General features: G+C 35.2%; 1 long non-coding RNA gene across 1 annotated transcript; it reads left to right on the top strand.

Annotated features, from left to right (window-relative positions):
• Window positions 1-5,120: 5,120 nt before the first annotated feature.
• LOC127564829 (uncharacterized) lies at window positions 5,121-20,956 on the top strand. The gene is made up of 3 exons (XR_007954365.1): window positions 5,121-5,225; window positions 6,291-6,401; window positions 19,059-20,956. It is a non-coding gene; the product is annotated as an uncharacterized LOC127564829 (long non-coding RNA).
• Window positions 20,957-21,672: the final 716 nt, after the last annotated feature.

Genomic DNA, 21,672 nt, shown 5'->3' with positions numbered 1-21,672 from the left:
GATTTAAAGGATTCACAAATTGGCTAATGGAAGAAGAGGATTTATATGTTGCTAAAGAGTCAGAGATAAGTTGAGTTGAGTTGAGTCACATAAAGAGTTAAGATGGTTCCTCTGAAGGAATTTAAGGTTCTTATCTAAGGCTTAATTAAAAGGACAAAAGCAGCTACACCCAAAGAAAGAACACTGGGAAACGAATGTGAACTATTTGCATTTTTGTTTTTCTTCCCGGGTTATTTATACCTTCTGAATCCAATTCTCCCTATGCAACAAGAGAACTGTTCGGTTCTGCAAACATATATTGTATCTAGGATATACTGCAACATATCCAACATGTAAAGGACTGCTTGCCATCTAGGGGAGGGGGTGGAGGGAGGGAGGGGAAAAAATTGGAACAGAAACGAGTGCAAAGGATAATGTAAAAAAAATTACCCTGGCATGGATTCTGTCAATATAAAGTAATTATTAAATAAAAATTAAAAAAAAAAAGGCTTAATTAAAATAATGTAAATATTCCACCAGGGTTAATTACCCAGCCTATCTGAGCAAGGGTTTGAACACCGGTCTTCCTGTCTTAGAGCTGGCTTTCTATTTTCTATGTCATACCATAGTTAATGACTTTTGTCCTGCCGCTGAACATTGATGACTCTGAGAATGAGGCTGATGACTTTGTGCAACTCTGCCTTCCATAAATCCTGTTCACTCTCAAGTTAAGACACAACCCTTGCAATATCATTGGTCCTCTTTGAAAATGCAGGACAAGTAACATGTCATGCTGTGATAAAGAAACAAAAAAGGAAAGTGGGATATATAGAACAAAGGAATTTATTATTTCATCTGTTTAATTACACTAGAAACGTATATTTAGGTATGATCCTAAAAAATATCCAAACTATTATGGATAATCTCGTATTTATGTTTTGCCCCAGGGTAATTTTAAGGTAATTTAATCTCTTTTGAGGCAGGATCATATCACAGAGTGAGCTGTCACCATCACAATCATCATAACAGCTAGAATGTATATAGCACTTGGAAAATATTTTATAAATATTGCCACTTTATAGATATTATTATTAAGATTAGGATTAGATCCTAATGACAACCATAGAAGGCAGATGCTATTATTATCGCCCTTTTTTTTTTGCTGAGGCAATTGAGATTAAGTGATTTGCCCAGGGTCACACAGCTTTTAAGTATCTGAAATCAAATTTGAATTTAAGCATTCCTGAATTTCACATTCTGTACTATATATACCCACCCAGGAGCTTCATCCAGCTCCCTTATTTTACAGATGAAGAAGAGGCCCAGAAAGATTGAGTCAAATGGGTAGGAAGTAACAAAACCAGGATTTGAACTCAGTTCCATCAACTGACCAACGGCTCCTTGGTTTTAGTTTTTACCTTATTGACTAGTCTAGTATCCCCTATATGTTTGGGAGACTTCATCCATGTGGCTAGGATCCCCAAAGCTGGCCTCCAAGGACATCTTGAACTCCCTTTAACTTTCTTAATGTCAGAATGAACAAAACCTCTTTCTTCCTTATATCAGGCTTTTAGTAAAAACTCAGAAACAAAGGAGAAAAGGAAAAGAACAAATTGCAGGAATAGAGAAATCGACAGCTTTACAAGGCATAGAGGGACAGTAATGCTGATTTTAATACACTTGACATTGACTTTGTTAGCTTAGCACCTGCAGGTGGATTTCCCAGCAGTCCTGGAGTCATGTAATAGTTGCTGGCCATTATCATTCCTATGGCATTTCTCCATGGGATGTATTGCTTCTTGTCTCTAGGAAAAACAAAACAATGTAAAGAGTTTTTTTCTTTCTTAAAGCTCTGCTCTCTGCTGTACTCCCTGCTCTGTTCCTCTTTCTTGACTCATCCATGAAAGTTCTTAGCTCCCAGGCCTTTAGCAAAATTATAATGATGGACTTGTCCTGAGCCCAATGACCCTTTACTTGGAGTAGATTACCAGACTCACTTCCCCAGGGCCTCTTTTGATGATTAATCACTCCCGTAGCCTAGGGGAGGATTTCTCAGAATTCTGTAAACACAATTTTTCAAATTTTTCAAATATACTGTAATAAGAGTTTTCACCTGTGGGAAAAGAAAAGCTTTTGTCTTTGCAACAATTTACTTTGATTATAAAAGTAAATGACAATGTAATTCACAATCTTCTCTTGATCATCAATCCATGGATACTTGAAATTTTCTCCCTTGATAAAGACTTCCAGGAGTTTAAGTCCAGCATGTAAGGATAGAGGAAGCCTGGTCCTGTTATTTTATTGGCTAAGGAGCTCCCAGGTGAGCAAATACTCTCTACCAATGAAGCTTAGCACCTTCTCTGCCAGTCTACTTCATTCTGCAACAACAGTAGCACTTATGAGAAGATCTGACCATGACTTCTTTACTCAAGCAACTGCAGTGACAGAGTTGGAAGAGATCTTATGGTAGAGCTATGAACTGGCCTGACCATTCTGGAGGACAATTTGGAACTGTGCCCAAAGGGCTATAAAAATGTGCATATAGGGGTCTGCTTGTTGGTGTAGTGGATAGAGCACCTGCGTTGAAGTCAGGAGGACCTGAGTTCAAATTTGACCTCAGACACTTAACACTTCCTAGCTGTGTGATCCTGGGCAAGTCACTTAACCCCAATTGCCTGAGAGGGGGAAAAAGGCACATCTTTTTTCTTTTGAACATTTTTCTTTTTCTTTTTTTATTTAAGCTTTTTATTTTCAAATATGCAAGGATAAGTTTTCAGCATTGACCCTTGCAAAACCTTGTGTTCCAATTTTTCCCTCTCTTTCTCCCACCTCCTCTCCTAGATGGCAAGTAAGCCAATATATATCAAATATATTATAATAATATAGGAGGGAGCGAATTTAGAACTCAAAATTAAAAAAAATGTTTAAAATAAATAATACATTTTTAAAAACTTAAAAAAAGAAGAAATTATAGAAAATTATTTTCCAGTCTCCATAGAATTACTGTTGCAAGTTCTTCAACATGCACTCATTGACCTTGAAGATCTCTAGCTGGGGGCAGGGCAGAGGAGAAAAGGAGAGGCAGAAGGCTATCCATTCCCCTTTTTGGCAGGTCCATTAATTAGGAAAATTTTTCTTTAAGAAACCTAAAACTGCTTCTATTTAGTTTCTCCTTTCTGCTACTATCTCTGCCTTGGGAGCCCAGAAGAGGCATAGACTCTCTTTAAAATGACAGCTCTTAAAATATATGAAAACAGCCCTTGTACTCCTTGAGTCTTCTTTTTGATCTTCATATATCATGTGTTATGATTTTGAGATCCTTGTTTATTGGGATCCAGTTTATTCTAATGTTTCTCCATTTCCTGCTACAATGTCTTAGTACAGAATAGGACTTTACTGAGTACTTGTTGATTGAATGATTATTCTGAACATTATTTATATTTTCAATATCCTCATTTATAACACTCAAAACTTGAGCTGTGGTCAGACCAGAGCAGAATACAAAGGTGCTCTCATCAACTTTGTTTTGGAAACTATTTCATTCTTAAGATAGCTCAAGATTGTGTTAGACATTTCCTTTCCCATTGGGCTACACTCATTTTGTACTTTGACTGATAAACCCTGTCCCCACATATGACCACCCCTGCTTCTTAGCTTTCTATTGTGTGTTGTCTTTCCATTTCATTATAAGCTTTCTGAGGGCACAAACTATCTTTTTGTTTTGGTCCTATTACTATCTCCAACATTTAGCATGGTGCCTGACCCAGCCTTTTCCCCTTTCATTATGGACTCAGTGAATTTCCAATCTATTAAGACTCCTAGATTTTGTTTTTCCAGTAAAATGCTATTTGTTCAGGCTTCCTCTATGTTGTATTTGAAAAAGGGGTGCATTCAATTCATGAAACTTTTCATTTTTTCTGTATTAAAGTTTGCAACTTGACCCATTATGATTTAGCCCAATTTTCTTGCCCATTGGTTCTCAAATTTTTGGCCTCAGGACTCCTTTATATGCTTAAAATTGTTTGAGAACTCCCTGAGAGTTTTGATTTATGTATCATATCTATGTTTGTACACATAGATATTTAGCCATAGATACATAGAGATTTGCTGGCTTAAAAATGAAAGAATTTTAGTATTATTACAAAAATAGTTTTGACTTTATAGACCTCCAATGGGGTCTTGGTGACCCCTCTGGTTCTAGGATTACACTTTGAAAAAGAGCTTCAAAATCCTTGGGTATTTTACCTCCATCATTCAAATGTCATTGAGTTAGTCAACAATGTTTATTTGCTAAGCATTTTAAAGAGCCTACTCTTTAATAAGCATTGAATTATGTGTAGAGTGTTGCTTATCCCTTCCTTCCTCATGAAATCTTATAAGCCTACTACTTATAGCTTAATCCACAGTACCAAGTACAATCTCTGGGACATTCCACAAGAAACTTCCCTCTAAGTTATTTATTCATTAATGATTCCTTTTGGTTTACATTCATTTTCCCAGCTGCTTCTGTCCATCATTGATCAATTGAAACTGAGTTAGATCCTCTTTTTGTCAAAGAAACCCACTTCCATCAGAATACATCTTCATACAGTATCATTATTGAGGTATATAATGATCTTGGTTCTACTCATTTCACTTAGCATCAGTTCATGTAGGTCTCTCCAAGCCTCTCTGTATTCATCCTGCTGGTCATTTCTTACAGAACAATAATATTCCATAACGTTCATATACCACAATTTACTCAACCATTCTCCAATTGATAGGCATCCATTCATTTTCCAGCTTCTAGCCACTACAAACAGGGCTGCCACAAACATTTTGGCACATATAGGTCCCTTTCCCTTCTTTAGTATCTCTTTGGGATAGGAATCTAATTATTAATAAAATAAAAACATGCTTTTTCTTCATCTGAATTCATAAACACCAACCTCTCTCCCAAATCTATCTCCACATTAAGCACCCCTGGTCTAGCATGACCTCTTATTGATCAACTCATGCCAGCTTCTTTGTGATTGTTGTTTCTTTTCTGAAAGTTCACTAACCAATGCCTTTGATAATATTTTAGAATTTTGCCAGGAATCAAAGTCGAGTTTGCTGATCCATAATTTTCATATTTCATGCTCTTTCTTTTCTTGCAGATCAGAACATTTAGAGTCTTCATCTCCAAAAGTCTTAGAGTAGCAGTTCCCAAAGTGTGGTGTGGAGACCACTGGGAATCCTGGAGTCTCTTTTAAGTGGTACTTAAGGTCAGAATGATTTCATTAATAAAACTAAGTTGTTTCAGTTTCTAATTTGGTAAATATGAATGAATACAAATTAAATTATATATTATTATATTATATATTATATACACATCTATACATATATTATATTATATTATTGTATATTATATATACATATATTGAGGACACCCAAAGAACACATATATATATATGTATGTGTGTGTGTGTATATATGTATACACACACATATAATATTGAGGACATCCAAAGAGAATGTATAAACACACGTATGCACACACATTATACACATATGTATTCACACAAAACACATGTACACATGTATATACACATACATGTATATATAGTTAAGACCAATAATTTGAGAAATAGGGATCTAGAGATTTGAACTTATTATGGACAACAAAGAGCTCTCTTAGGAGGCATTTAGGTGGCTTAGTGGAAGAGTGCTGGGCCAAGATTCAGAAGTACTAAGTTCAAATCTATTCTCATGTCCTTATTAGCTGTATGACCCTTTGCAAGTCACTTAGCCTGTTTGTTTCAATCTGGAAAAGGAAATGGCGTACCAAGTCAGTATCTTTGCCAAGAAAACCCTATAGACTGTATTGACCACAAAGAGTCAGACATAACAACAAGGGGATTTCTTATTAGTTCCTTTCTTATCTTGGATTTTAACACTTTATTAGTACACCCTCCCCTTCCCCCCCCTTTCTATATGATCCAAGAATTAACTATTTAGCAACCAGTCTACTGAGGTTATACCTCTTTGTGCAAAGGAAATCTGGTCCTTGGAAATTGCTATTTTATTCCTATAGTTTCAAACTCCCATAAATTCTGCACCAAAAATCCATGCATTGAGCTGGAGGCCTTTCTGTATCTAGATATTTCATATTAGAACTTTAAAAAGCACAGATGGAGAGCTGCAAGGGACCTCAGAAGTCCAACCCCCTCCTTGGGGAATGTGAATGACGTCCACAGGTACTGGCTTACCAAATGACATAGGTCAGAATTTCGCTTAGGGTCAATTTTGATTCTTTCCCCTAATTGTTTCTTTTGTTTTAAAAAATCCAGCCACACCTGTGACCAAGAGCTGGAAGGGATTGCTTAGAGCAGCCATCTGCAGACCATGCTACACAAGCACTGAAAGAGGCTTCTTTTCTCTTCCATTTCTTCTTGTTGCACGTAAGTAATGCCAGAGTACCAATCCTAGAGGGGGCTTGAAGGCCCTGTAGATTACTGTTATTTTTGAGAAAACAGGGCCCTGTCACTTTAGAGAGGGTTTGGCCCATTACTTAAGAAGTGGTAACAAGAGCAAAAAAAAAAGGGGGATCCTCCTCCCCATATTGCCTTCTAAATAATCTCTTCCCTACCCCCTTTCCCCCCCAATCTGAGATTGGAGTCATAATCAGACTGTGACATTGAGGGTTTAATCCCACTTGAGATCCTAGCTAGAAGTCCTTCCCTCTTCCCATTATATATATATTTTTTCATTTCCTATAACTTTTTCTGGCCAGTGCATTGAATAGAGTCCTGGGCCTAGGGGCAGAAAGACCTGAGTTCAAATATAGCTTTAGCAAGGCTGAACAAGTTATAGTATATGAATATTATGGAATATTATTGTTCTGTAAGAAATGATCAGGAGGATGATTTCAGAGATGCCTGGAGAGGCTTACAAGAACTGATACTGAATGAAGTGACAGAACCAGGAGGTCTTTGTACAGCAATAGCAAGATTATACAACGATCAATTCTGATGGACGTGGCTCTTTTCTTTTTTCTTTTTTTTTTTTTTTTAATAATTTTTTATTGATAGAACGCATGCCAGGGTAATTTTTTACAGCATTATCCCTTGCATTCATTTCTGTTCCGATTTTTCCCCTCCCTCCCTCCACCCCTTCCCCCAAATGGCAAGAGTCCTTTACATGTTGAATGGATTGCAGTATATCCTAGATACAATATATGTGTGCAGAACCAAACAGTTTTCTTATTGCACGAGGAGAATTGAATTCAGAAGGTATAAATAACCCGGGAAGAAAAACAAAAATGCAAGCAGTTTATATTCATTTCCAGTGTTCTTTCTCTGGGTGTAGCTGCTTCTGTCCATCTTTGATCAATTAAGGCTCTCTTTATCAAAGAGGTCCACTTCCATCAGAATACATCCTCAAACAGTATCATTGTTGAGGTATATAATGATCTCCTGGTTCTGCTCATTTCACTCAGCATCAGTTCATGTAAGTCTCGCCAGTCCTCTCTGTATTCATCCTGCTGGTCATTCCTTACAGAACAATAATATTCCATAACATTCATATACCACAATTTACTCAACCATTCTCCAATTGATGGACATCCTTTCATTTTCCAGCTTCTAGCCACTACAAACAGGGCTGCCACAAACATTTTGGCACATATAGGTCCCTTTCCTTTCTTTAGTATCTCTTTGGGGTATAAGCCCAGTAGAAACACTGCTGGATCAAAGGGTATGCACAGCTTGATAACTTTTTGAGCATAGTTCCAAACTGCTCTCCAGAATGGCTGGATGTATTCACAATTCCACCAACAATGTATCAGTGTCCCTGTTTTCCCACATCCCCTCCAACATTCCCCATTATCTTTCCCTGTCATTCTAGCCAATCTGACAGGTGTGTAGTGGTATCTCAGAGTTGTCTTAATTTGCATTTCTCTGATTAATAATGATTTGGAGCATATTTTCATATGTCTATAAATAGTTTCAATTTCTTCGTCTGAGAATTGTCTGTTCATATCCTTTGACCATTTATCAGTTGGAGAATGGTTTGATTTATTATAGATTAGGGTCAGTTCTCTATATATTTTGGAAATGAGGTCTTTATCAGAACCTTTGATTGTAAAAATGTTTTCCCAGTTTATTGTTTCCCTTCTAATCTTGTTTGCATTTGTTTTGTTTGTAAGCATTATATGTAACGGGGACAAACTGCAACCATTTCCAATAAGATCAGGAGTGAAACAAGGTTGCCCACTATCACCGTTACTATTTAATATTGTATTAAAAATGCTAGCTTTGGCAATAAGAGTTGAGAAAGAGATTAAAGGAATAAGAATAGGCAATGAGGAAACCAAATTATCACTCTTTGCTGATGATATGATGGTAAACTTAGAAAACCCCAGAGATTCTACTAAAAAGTTATTAGAAACAATCTACACCTTCAGCAAAGTTGCAGGATATAAAATAAACCCACATAAGTCATCAGCATTCTTATATATCACTAACAAAACCCAACAATTAGAGATACAAAAAGAAATTCCATTTAATAAAATATTTAGGAATCTATCTGCCAAGGGAAAATCAGAAACTTTATGAGCAAAACTACTTTCCACACAAATTAAGTCTGATCTAACCAACTGGAAAAATATTAAATGCTCTTGGATTGGGTGAGCAAATATAATAAAGATGACAATACTACCTAAATTAATCTACTTATTTAGCGCTATACCAATCAGACTCCCAAAAAACTACTTTGATGAATTAGAAAAAATAACAACAAAGTTCATATGGAAAAACAAAAGGTCAAGAATTTCAAGGGAATTAATGAAAAAAAAATCAAATGAAGGTGGCCTAGCTGTACCAGATTTAAAATTATATTATAAAGCAGCAGTTACTAAAACCATCTGGTATTGGCTAAGAAATAGACTAGTTGATCAATGGAATAAGTTAGATTCAAAGGACAAAACAGCCAATAACTTTAATAATACAGTGTTTGACAAACCCAAAGACACCAGTTTCTGGGATAAGAATGCATTATTTGACAAAAATTGCTGGGAAAATTGGAAATTAGTATGGCAGAAACTAGGCATTGACCCACACTTAACACCGTACACCAAGATAATGTCAAAATGGGTTCATAACCTAGACATAAAGAATGAGATTATAAATAAATTGGAAGAGCATAGGATAGTTTACCTGTCAGAATTTATGACCAAAGAAGAACTAGAGATCACTATTGACCACAACATAGAAAATTTTGATTATATCAAATTGAAAAGTTTTTGTACAGACGTGGCTCTTTTCAACAAAGAGGTGATTCAGATCAGTTTCAATGATCTTGTGATGAAGAGAGCCATCTACACCCAGAGGGAGGACTGTAGGGACTGAGTATGGACCACAACTTAGTATTTTCATTTCATGTTTGCTTGCATTTTGTTTTCTTTCTCATTGTTTTTCCTTTTGATCAGATTTTTCTTGTGCAACATGATAATTGTGGAAATATATATAGAAGAATTGCACATGGTTAACATATATTGGATTACTTACTTTATAGGGAAAGGGAGGGAGAAAAAAAATTTGGCACACAAGATTTTGCAAGGGTGAATGTTAAAAATTTATCTATGCATATGTTTTGAAAATAAAAAAAAAAAACGTTTATGTATAAAACCCAATTATAGCCCTAGATGCTTGACCCTGTCTGCCTCAGTTTTCTCATCTGTAAAATGACTTGGAGAAGGAAATGGCAAATGGCACTGCAGTATCTTTGCCAAGAAAATCCCAAATTAAGTCATGGAAAGTTGGACATAATTAAAATGACTGAACAACAACTATTTCTAAGTTAACATTATCCTATAGTTACTTGATGTTATCTCAGATTCTCTAAAATCCTAGCTAATTCATTGCTAATGAAGTCACTGAAAATTCATATTATTTGACAAATTAGCTAATCAGTAAGTATTTTAAGTGTTTATTGCTTGTGCTTGTGATATACTGTGCCTGGTATCAGGGATACAGAGAAAGGCACCTCTTATTCCCTAATCTTAAGTGAGAGAGACAACATATACAGCTATACATACACATACAATCTATATAGGATAGATGAATGGTGACCTTAAAGAGAAAGGATTTAGAGCTGAGGAGAACAGAAGTGCAGAAGGTGACCTCTGAACTATCCTAAAGGAAGCCAAAGATTTTAAAAGGCAGAAGAGAGGAAGGGAAAATGGTTCAGGCCTGGAGAGCCGCCAGATGGGAGATTAAGAATTGTGTGTGATAAATGGCAATAAACAACATTTTTTATTTTGTTTTTCAGAATTTTTAGAGCTTTTAAGGCATAAACAAAGGTAGCGTCATAGAAGGCACTTTTAAGAAACACATTTGTTGTTGATGCAATTGTGCTGATAATTTTCCTCATAGTGAACCAACCTTGTGTTCCTGAGATAAGTTCCACTTGGTTGTAGCATATGAGCTTTGTATTATATTACTGTAATCTCCAAGATAATATTTTACTTAAAAAGTTTTGCATTAATAGATACGTAGGTTTGCTGGTATAAGGTGTAAGGAAGTGCCTGGGTCTGATAATGTGCCTCAGAGCCAGAGGTGAGTGAGGGGCCACATTTGTGCGAGTGTGTCCAGTGTTCACCCTTCATATATTCTGCAGGATTAGGGAACTGGCATTTGGTTAGATGCAGAATTTCTGGACCTGTGGTCAGCAAAGAAGCTGAGGACGTGGAAGCCCTTAGAGTTGGATCTTAAGGAGGTTAGGATGGCTTTAGAGGCTTCAGAAAGCCGGACTGTATAGTCGGACAGCCCTGGGTCTAGGATGTGCCCGAGAGCCAGGCTCTATTTCATATTTTGGGGACGATGATGAGAAACGCTTAACAGATATGATATCTGAATTGGCATAGCTCTGAGTCCTCGAGGGATGGCAAAGGCAAAGAAAAAAATATCTGGGGAGAAACCAGCAGGATCTGAATAGGAGAGAAGTAACAAAAACACCTGATCACCATGCAGTTATACCTGGACACAAATCTTTTTATATCATATATACATATACACACATATGTATATCTTTTATGTCATATATATCTTTTATATGTATATCTTTATATCACATATAGCTTTTATATCATATCTTTTTATATCTTATATATATGTCTTTTATATCATATATATCTTTTATATTTTACATATCTTTTATATATATATCTTTATATCATATATGTCTTATATATGTATATCTTATATATCTCTTAAATCATATCTTTTTATATCTTATATATCTTTTATATCATATATATCTTTTATATATGTATATTTATATATCTTTTATATCATCTTTTTATATCTTTTATGTCTTATATATGCCTTTTATGTCATATATATATCTTTTATACACATATATGTTATATATAAGCTTGTGCTTGCTTTGCATATAGCCACATATGTAAATACGAGCATCTTATCTCCCTATGCGAATTCCTCTAGAAAGCAAGAATTCTTGGTTTGGCTTTGTATTCCCAATGCCCAAATATGTAGTAAATACTCAATAAATGTTTGTTGATTGACTGATGTAGTCAGTGTTGTTTATTTTTTAAATCCCATTAATCTTTTGATTGGGTATCTGCTTCCTTCAATATGTAATGTAATGTTTGTCCCTTTGAAGTGTGTTGCTGAGTTTTCTGTGCAGAGTTCTAAGAAAATTAGTTAGTAAAGCAATTACTTTGATTCAAGGACCTGATAAAGTATTTGTTTCTAGGTTTTAAATGTGATGTTATAATAGTAAAATATGAACACCAGAACTGTTCTGTGATTTGGGGACAAATGTAATTTGTCTGATTATAGACAATAGATAAGATATATGGATAGATGGATGGATGATGGATGGATGAATAGATAGGTAGGGATAGATGTGTGTGTATAGATAGATAGATAGATAGATAGATAGATAGATAGATAGATAGAGATCATCTATCAAATACTTGTCATTTACTGAGTTAAGTCCTGGAAATAGAGTATGAAGATATTCCTTGGTTTTCTTGATGTCATGAAGTTGAGATATTTGGGAAATTATGCAGAAGTCTGGATCCAAGTAAGATAACTTATTGGAACCTAACCTTTCAGGGGCAGAGTCTAAGGTTCCACGGAGAAAAGAATCCAAGTTGAAAAATAAAATGATGGCGATAATGGGTGGAAATGTGAATTTGATTTCTAATCATAAGCCACAGTGGAGCTATTTTTAACATTTATTAAGATTTTTCAATTGACAAAAATTTTTTTCTCCTCATTCAAAAAAAGAAAAAAATACTTAACAGAAACCTTCCTTCCTCACTTCTGATTTCAGTAGGCCTCCTTTACTATAACAAATATGTATAATTTAGCAAAACTAATTTCCACATGGGCCACATCCAAAAATTATGCTGCAGTGCCTGAGTCTATCATCTCTCTGTCATGCTCTCTGTAGCATGTTTTATTAGGAGTCTCTGATAGCATGGTTGGTTATTGTGTTGAATACACATCTCAAGCCTTTCAAAGTTATTTTAAATTTTAATCATATTGATATTATAGCATAAATTGATCTTCCCAGTTTTTCATTCTGGATAAACTTATATAAGTCTTCTTAGATTTCTCTGAAATCATTCATTTAATCATTTCTTATAATAGTAATTTTCTGTTTTTTTCATATATCTTAATTTACTTAACCATTCTGCAATCAATGGATACTCCATTAATTTCCTACTTTTTACCACTACAAAAAGTGACTGATTTTTTTTTTTTTGTACATATAGATACTTCTTTCTATAATATCTTTGGATTATATACCTAGAAAGGATAAAAAATTCAACACTTAGTGTCTTTTTAGGCATAGTTCCAAATTGTTTTCCAAAATGGCTGTACTGATTCATCACTCCTCCAACACTGCATTGTGTCCAATTTTCTACCTCCTCCAACAGTGCATAGTGTCCAATTTTCTACAGCTCCTTCAACAGTACATAGTGTCCAATTTTCTACAGCTTCTCCAACATGTCATTTTCAATATTTGTCATCTTTGCTAATCCCATGGGCTTGAAGTAGAATCTCAAAAGTCCTTTAATTTCTCTACTAGTAATTTAGGACTTTTTTTTTTTTCGTGTTTCTGTTCATATCTTGAATATCTTTCTTTGGGAAATACCAATTTTTATACTTTGATAATTTATTAATTGGAGAATAGCTCTTATTTTTGTAATTGAAATTATTTTTTATAAATCTTAAAAATTCTTTGCAAATCATAGAAAAAACAACCTTTGCTGCAAAGAGAAATTTACTGCAAATATGTTATTCCAATTAATTTTCCCTTCTACTTTTAGCTACATTTAGCTACATACAATAATACAATATTTATATTAAACCTTTTAAATAATCAAAATTATCCAAATCTTCCTCTATCCTGTGATATGAAGGATAGCTTCTTTCATGTTTCTATTGTTTGTTTATGATATCACTCTTTATGTCTAAGTCATACATTCATTTATGATGAACTTTATCTTTGTATATGATGTGAGATGTTTGTGGCTATTTAAGTTCTGGCAGACTGCTTTCTCCCAATAGTTTTTGTTGAATAGTAAATTCCCTAACAGCTATATATTTTTTTTCTCTTAGTTTATTTTAATTGCTTGTGTAGCTAATTTGTTCCTCCGATCAGCCTCTGTTTTTTAGCCATTACCAAATTGCTTTCAAGATTATTTCTTTTCAATATCATTTTTGATCTGGTTCTTTCCTTCTCTCTCTGTCTCTCTCTGTCTCTCTTTCCCTTCCCTCTTCCTCCCCTCCCCACTACGATATCCCTTGAGATTCTTGACTTTCTTTTTTCTCCACATGATTAAATTCAATTTAATCCTTTGGTAGTTTGATTGGCATGGCACTTAATTAATAAATGAATCTAGGTTGTCTTTTCATTTTTATTATATTGGCTCTCTCCTTGTGTTTGAGCTTCCTGCCCTTGTTGTTCAGCTAGCTGAATCACAGCTGTGCTCCAGTGTCAGAGGCACAGATGTCCTGTTCACTTCTATCCTCCTCTTTCCCCAGTACACATGCTCAAGCTTGTCACATCGCCTTACCCTTGTCAGTCAGTTACTTCCAAGGACTAGTGCCTTCCTTGGTCTCATTTTATTATGGCCCAGACCTAGAATACGAGCAAATGAGCTGCTAGTTGGTACCTATTTTTACTTCTTATACAGCATCAGGACCCTCCCTCCTGAATCTTTTCTTACCTTAGTGTGCTTCATCAAACTTGTACATTAAGCTGGAAAGCTTCGAACAGTGACCTCCTGGACAAACCTTGTTCCCATTTTCAAAGACCTGTCTCCCTGTGCTGATCTGAGCTGGGAAAAATTTAATCAACATAGGAAGTAAACTTTTAAAAATCTTTAAAAAAAATTAATAATAGCTTTTTATTTTTCAAAATACATGCAAAGATAGTTTTCAATATTCATCCTTGCAAAAACTTGTGTTCCAAATTTTTCTTCCTTCCTTCCCTTCAACCTCTTTTCCTAAATAGCAAGTAATCCAATATAAGTTAAACACGTGCAATTCTTTTGTACACATTTTATACAATTATCTTGTTGCACAAGAAAATCAGATCAAAAAAGGGAAAAAATGAGAAAAAAAAAAAAAAGCAAACAACAACAACAACAAATGGTAAAAATACTATAATTTGATCCACACTCAGCTCCCACAGTCCTCTCTTTGGATGCAGATGGCTCTCTCCATCACAAGTCTATTGGAACTGGCCTGAATCATGGTTGAAAAGAGCAAGAAACATCAGAAATGATCATCATATAATCTTGTTGTTGCCGTATTTAATGATCTCCTGGTTCTGCTCACTTCCCTTAGCATCAGTTCATGTAAGTCTCTCCAGGCCTTTTTGAAATTATCCTGCTGATCGTTTCTTATAGAACAATAATATTCCATCGCATTCATATATTATAACTTATTCAGCCTTTCTCTAACTGATGGGCATCCACTCAGTTTCCAGTTTCTTGCCACTACAAAAAGGGCTGCTACAAACATTTTTGCACATTTGGGTTCTTTTCGCTTTTTTATGATCTCTTTAGGATACAGGCCCAGTAGAGACACAGTTGGATCAAAGGGGATGCAGTTTGATAGCCCTTTGGACATAGTTCTAAATTGCTTTCCAGAATGGTTGGTTCAAGTGGCCACGTTTTTCCAAGAGTTTTTTAATGGACAGTTCTTGAGACAGAGGGAGGACTTTGAAGTTTACAGTTCCAGAGTTATAATTGACCATCAAACACATGAGTAAGGAAAACATTAGTTTTTCTTGCTCATGTTTCTTACTGGCAGTTTCTTAGGTATGTCAACCCTTCCCATTATAGTGTATTGATAGATAGGAGTAACCTGTGAACTGTGATGAACATATTATTCATGACTCTTTAATATACAGTGTTTTCTTAAAGTCTTAGTACAGTTTGAAATTTATCAGATTTGTTAGTTTTATTAGTTTTTTTTTTAAGTAAATTATTAAGATTTAAAAATGTCTTTATTGTGAATTGCTAATCGGGCAAATAGAAATGCACTAGTGGGGGTTCAGGATCTTAAGTAGTGAGTAGTGTGTGTGTGTATGTCCTTAAGACAAGGTTATCCCTAGAATCCTGAGAGAATTTGTGTCATGTGGTAGTGATTTTTTCAGAGAAACTAGGCCTTCCACTGAAAGAGCAGGCTGGAATGATTAAGACAAGCTAGAAAGTGAGTAGATAACCACGAGTAGACCTAGAGTAGTAGGGTATGAACACACCCTATGTATCTTTTACATACTGGGGGCATTATCTAGAATTCACTGGGGAAGGGGCAGAAATTGATATTGAGTGTACAGCCAAGAATAAAAGTAAGCATCAAAAATGAAATTACATGTACACATACACACATACATATCTATCACCACTATCACAAGACTAACAACCTTATAGAGATCTTTCTAGGGCTAATATCTAGCTAAATACATACTTCCACAAGAAGAACACACAGAATTATTTAAAGACACTTTGGGAAGGAGCTCTTACTTTTCTTTCCTAATATTCTTGACCAGAAATACAATCAGAAAATATCATGTATTCTCATTCCTCCTTTAGTTTCTCTTCCATTATTTGGTAAACTGGAGAATCCTAATTGAATTTCTGTTTGGATTATGTAAAGATTTTCTTTCATTTGAAAACCAGTTAACTCTGGCCTGGAGGTCATGGGTATTAGATTATTTGGAAGTTCGTTTTTTCTATCTTCAGTTTTATGGTCATGTGATGAAATTCACTGGAGATGTTTGTCAATAAACATAGGGATCCATTGTGGAAAATCCAGTGGGATCTTTCCCATTGCCATGTCACTAAAGAGAGTCCTAGTATCATCGTGGGACAGAAATTATGATGTTTTTGTAACCCAACTCATTCTTGAGGATTCCTTTTTCCCTTGTATTAGCCCATAACTTATGGGGGGGGGGGCGGGGAGGAACAAACAAGTTTCTCAGTTATTTGATAGCATGCTGGCATTAGGGAAAAATTGGTCTATAGATGACCTGACTTCCCAAGGATATGTTGTATAAATTGGTGATTTTTTAAAAATACATTGTTGAAATTATTTTTAGAAAATATATAGTTTCGGATAAAGTGTCTGGTTTTGCAGTCAAAATTGCTTAGAACCAGAATTAAAGTGCTGTGGAAATACAGAAATTAAAATGCTATATTTTGGAAAGAAGTGAAAGGAAAGAAGGAATGAAGAAGGGGAGAAATAGAGGAGGGAAGGAAGGAAGGAAGAAAGAAAGAGAAGAGGAGAGGAGAGGAGAAGAGGGGAGAGGAGAGGAGAGGAGGAGAAAGGAGGAAGGGAAAAGTGAGAGACAGAGGGAAGAAAGAAAGGAGGTAGAGAATGAATTCTGATGATGGTTGAATATTTAATCATATCAAAATTTAGTATCTTCTTTTTCCAAACTGGTCTTTCTTGACCATTTCTAATTCAAGAAATTGGAAGGTACAGAGAAGTTGTCATTTTGTTGAAAATTTTGAAGATTTACCAAGAGCTGAAAGAGCTAGTTTTCATATGAAATGGAGTCATTTAATAATACAGCATTATGTAAAAGGATGATTCATACAACAAACTAATTTTAGTGGAAGGAATTAGCTTCTAGTCCCAACTCCGTGGTGCAGGAGATAGTGCACTGGGCCTGGAGTCAGTTTGATCTGAGTTCAAATCCTGCCTCAGAAACTTACTGTATGACCCTAGGCAAGTCATCATTTGAGGAAATTTGAGCTGGAGGAGCAATTACCAAACCACTCCAGTATCTTGCCACAAAAGCCCCAGAGTTAGAGATGACTGAACACCATTATCCATCTGTTGGAGGAATGATGTGTTTCATTGCCCTTGTGAGCTCATTTTGAGACTTTTAGTTTCACGGATAGTCCTGCCCAGGAGGGGTTGGACAAATAGATGGAAAATTGAACTCATTTTCCCTAAGCTCTGTGAGTACAAATTGAGTACTGACCTGAATAGAATATGCTAATAACCAGAGAAGAAGTCAGTAAAAATAGTAATTGTTATTTGTTCTTAAAGCTGGAAGATCATTTAATCTCTTTTTATCAATAAGGAAACAGTCTTAGAAAAATGATCAGTCCTCTCCCCAAGGTCACCCAGCCTTTGAGAACCAGAATTGCCACTATAACCTGTTTCTCATTTCTGTTTCTTATATCAGGAGTCTTACCATTTTATCTTGGGGAATTTATCAAGTGGAAAGCATCGCAAAGGCTAGGACTGCAGTGAGCAAGACTCATCTTCTTGAGTTCAAATTCTTCCCTGCTGAGTGACCCTGAGCAAGTCACTTAACCCATTTGCTTCAGTTTCCTCATCTGTAAAATGATCTGGAAAAGGAAATGGCAAAATAATCCAGTATCTCTGCCAAGAAAATTACAAATTTCAGGACTAAAACTGAATAATAACAAAAATTAGAATATAAATATCTTAAATTAGAATATAAACTGCCTTAGTGCTATAATACTATTATAATATAGAGTCTTTTTTTAGTCATTCATTTACCAGCCTATGATTTCTTGATAACTAATAAGTTGATTAGTGGATTGAAGCTGGTCCTTAATTTTGAAACCTTTATTCTTCAAATAACTGAATCACTTATAATTTATCTACATATCAGAGGAACTTATTTTTTAAAATGTTATTTTCTTGTTAGAGCTTATTATTTTCAAATATATGCAAGGATAATTTTTCAGCATTGATCCTTGCAAAACATTAGATTCCAAATTTTTCCCTCCCTTCCCCCCACCTACTCCCCTAGAAGGCAAGTAATCCAATATATGTTAAACATGTTTAAAAATATGTTAAATCCAAAAATAATTATACGTGTTTATACAATTATCATGCTGCACAAGAAAAATCAGATCAAAAAGGAAAAAAAAATAAGAAAATAAAATGCAAACAACAGAAAGAGTGAAAATCCACACTGAGTTCCCACAGTCCATCAGAGGAATTTTTGATGTCACTTTTATCTTAGCACAGATCTCTGTCTGTTGTGTCCAGCAGAAAAGCAAAGACAAAAAGGATGCCTGATTGGCTGGTTGAAATTATAATTGCATTTTCTTCTCCTGTGGCATTTTGACTACTTTAAATCTTACTGACATTTTAACCTAATCTCTCTTTGAGTCAGTTTCTTAATATTTAAATTGAAGATAATTGGACTTTTATTCAACTTTGTTGGAAAAAACTAATCATATCTATTGAAAGAATTGAAACTACATGGATAAGATTTTATTTCTCCCTCTCATCCCCCACTCCCCAAGTTGATATTACTTGCATGGAAGTACAGGTATCTTGGAGTCAATGACATAAATACAGAACAAATATTACTAGTTTAATCCTTCCCTGTTCATTGTTGCTTAGTGTCTCTTTGAAGTTTATGGGAGCTATTGATTGCTAAGAATAGAATTAGACTAAGTACTAGAGATTGTCCAGTGGTAACAAGGAAAATAAAGAACAAAGGGGCTTACCCTTTCATTTTTGTGTGGTAAGAACTTAGTAAAGAAAGAACCTGAAATCTATTGTTTATCTTTCAAGGCATGTTGGCCCAGCTGTTCCGGAAAAGAAAGAGTGGCAATACTCTAACTAGAGGAAAAACATGGCTGCAGATGGTACCTTCAACAGGTAACAATAGCAACTTGGTGAAGAAACAATGGATGATAGCTTCAAGATACAGAGAAGCAACTGCAGATGTGGAAACTGGATGGAGTGCCAGCAGCAAAGAACCATACCAAACCTTTGGGGAGGAAATACTGAGAATCATGAGGAAACTCAGGTTACCATGAGACAGAACTGCCAAAAGCAATCCACTCATGATACAGCCCTTCCTTACTTCAGAACATGAGTTGTCTAAAGACTGTTCCTTCTCTACTTCTGCTAAAATCTGTGATATTTTATCTTTTGAACTATGGGGGACTAAGAATGTATCCATTGCTTACTTTCCCCTACTATTTACTTTACGCTTCTGTTCCAATTAAAGGCTTTATTGTTGATTTATGATTTCTTCTTGATTTTCTGATGGTATATTCATTGAATGAAGGCTTAAATCCTATTTGTTTAATTATGATTATCCAAGAGATTCTACACTGAACTTTGGTAAAAACTATAAGGTATTCCATATTCATGCAGGACATGCTACATTTATGTGGGAAAATATAAAATATTGATAAATTTCTGAGGGGAGAGAGTATCGGTAACTTTTGTAATTAAAGGAGTAATGCATCTCCAATGGACTCAAAGAAGAAAATAACTTCTTCCTTATCTTCCCCTGGCTCTGGTAGCCATTATGAATAAAAAAGGGGGAAGAATGGAATTTTAATGGGGATTATATTAATCCACTCAACTCTCTCAGGGTAGGGCCTATATGCTGAAAAATAGCAATTCCTGATTTTTTGTCTGATATCCTGTCCAAGATCAAAATGGAAAACTAAACTAAAAGCTTTTGTAAATTCTGTGGCTACTTTACATTGAGAGATTATATTAGAACTAGAAAGTCAGGAATCAAGGCATTTAAAGACAGCTATGTAATTAGCTCCCTTTTTTTCTCATGGCAGAGATAATTGGGACTATTCTTTTGCTTCTAAATCTTCGGTTGATATGCTGACTACACATAAACTGGTTAGTAGATTAAAGACCAATATATAAAATGGAATCCTTGACAAATCATACTTGCTTTCATAATAAAATATGTAAAAAATAATAACAAAATGCTCACACTACATTTGGGCTATCAATTGAATTTATTAATAGACTAATATGCTCTGTAAGTACAATAATCACTTTTAAGAGCTAAGAAAAGTTTGCAAAAAAAAACATCATGCCATAAAAGGGAGATGGCAGGATTTTATATGTAGACCTGATTTCAAATTCTAGTTTTACCACTTATTGTCTCTGTGACCTTGGATGTGCCACTTACAGTTTATTGTCTCTGTTTCCTTATTTGTAAACTGAGAGATTTGTACTAGATGATCTCTTAAGTACCCTTCTGTTTATAAAGCTAAGATTTTAGCATATTAGGACAAAGAAATAGTCAACATTTTTTGTTATTTCTACTACAAATTACAATATGACTTTCTTCTGGAAAAAAAAAAAAAGAAGGGTAAAGGGGAAGACAGCCAAAAAGGGGAAAAGCACAGAACAATGGTATTTTAGAGGAAGGGAAGAAAATATAGGGATCACATGCAGAGGGATTAAAAATAAACCCATTTAACTAAGGCATTCTTCAACTCAATGTATTGCTATTCTTAATTGGCTGCTAAATAAATGACAACACATTTAAACAATTTAGCAATTACAGTCAAGATTGTTGTACTGTTTTCAATAGTTAGTTTAGACTGATACAATTAGAATAATAATGGTTTCTGGCTGAAGGAAGCACTTTTTTCAGTTGCCAGTGGAAAATAAAATACAGACATCATGGAAACTCTAACATCAAACTTTGTCTTTTCCTTTTTCCTTTTCTTTTTGCTCTTTATACTGTAGAAATCTCAATGAATCAGAATTTGATTTATCAGAATCTTCAATTAACAGGACTTTTAAAATAGTGCTTTAAAAAAAGTAAAGAAGCAAATATTAAGTGTTAAGGACCAGGCCTGGGTGAAGGGGCAGGTCATTTCTCCGAGAGCCTCCACATCTGAAGGAGTTGCATGTTGGTCTTTACTGACACAGGTGTTCCTTGTGGATGGGAATGAAATAAATTAGAGACAGAGGGAAGAGGAGAGAGGTAGGAGAACGCCATTGCCTCTCAATGGAGAGGTTGGAGAACAGCAACTGCCTCTCAAGTCTCGTATCACCATCCTCCTCTCACACGAAGAGGTCTGAGTTGGATCCCCAGCAGTCATGCTCCTGTATCCCAACAATTAAGTATGGTGGTTTGGTCACTCTGACTTACTCTCTCATGGGGTGCATCTCCTTTCAGGATTATAGAGTATCCTGTAGCTCTTAGATGACTTTACTTCTGCTTCATTTGGCTTGAATCCTCACTGAGTTTCCCCCAGCTTGTTACAGAATCAATAACCAGGACTCCAATTTTACTTAACCATGTCACACAAGGTATTTTTTATAAAGGGACATTAATTCCACAGACATAGGAATATTGACCAGACTGAATCAGTCTCTAAACTGTGGATGAATGGAACTGAACAGAGAGCAG

Source organism: Antechinus flavipes, chromosome 5, assembly GCF_016432865.1.
Source record: "Antechinus flavipes isolate AdamAnt ecotype Samford, QLD, Australia chromosome 5, AdamAnt_v2, whole genome shotgun sequence".
In the NCBI taxonomy this organism is placed as follows: domain Eukaryota; kingdom Metazoa; phylum Chordata; class Mammalia; order Dasyuromorphia; family Dasyuridae; genus Antechinus; species Antechinus flavipes.
This window is presented reverse-complemented; position numbering and strand designations above follow the sequence as displayed.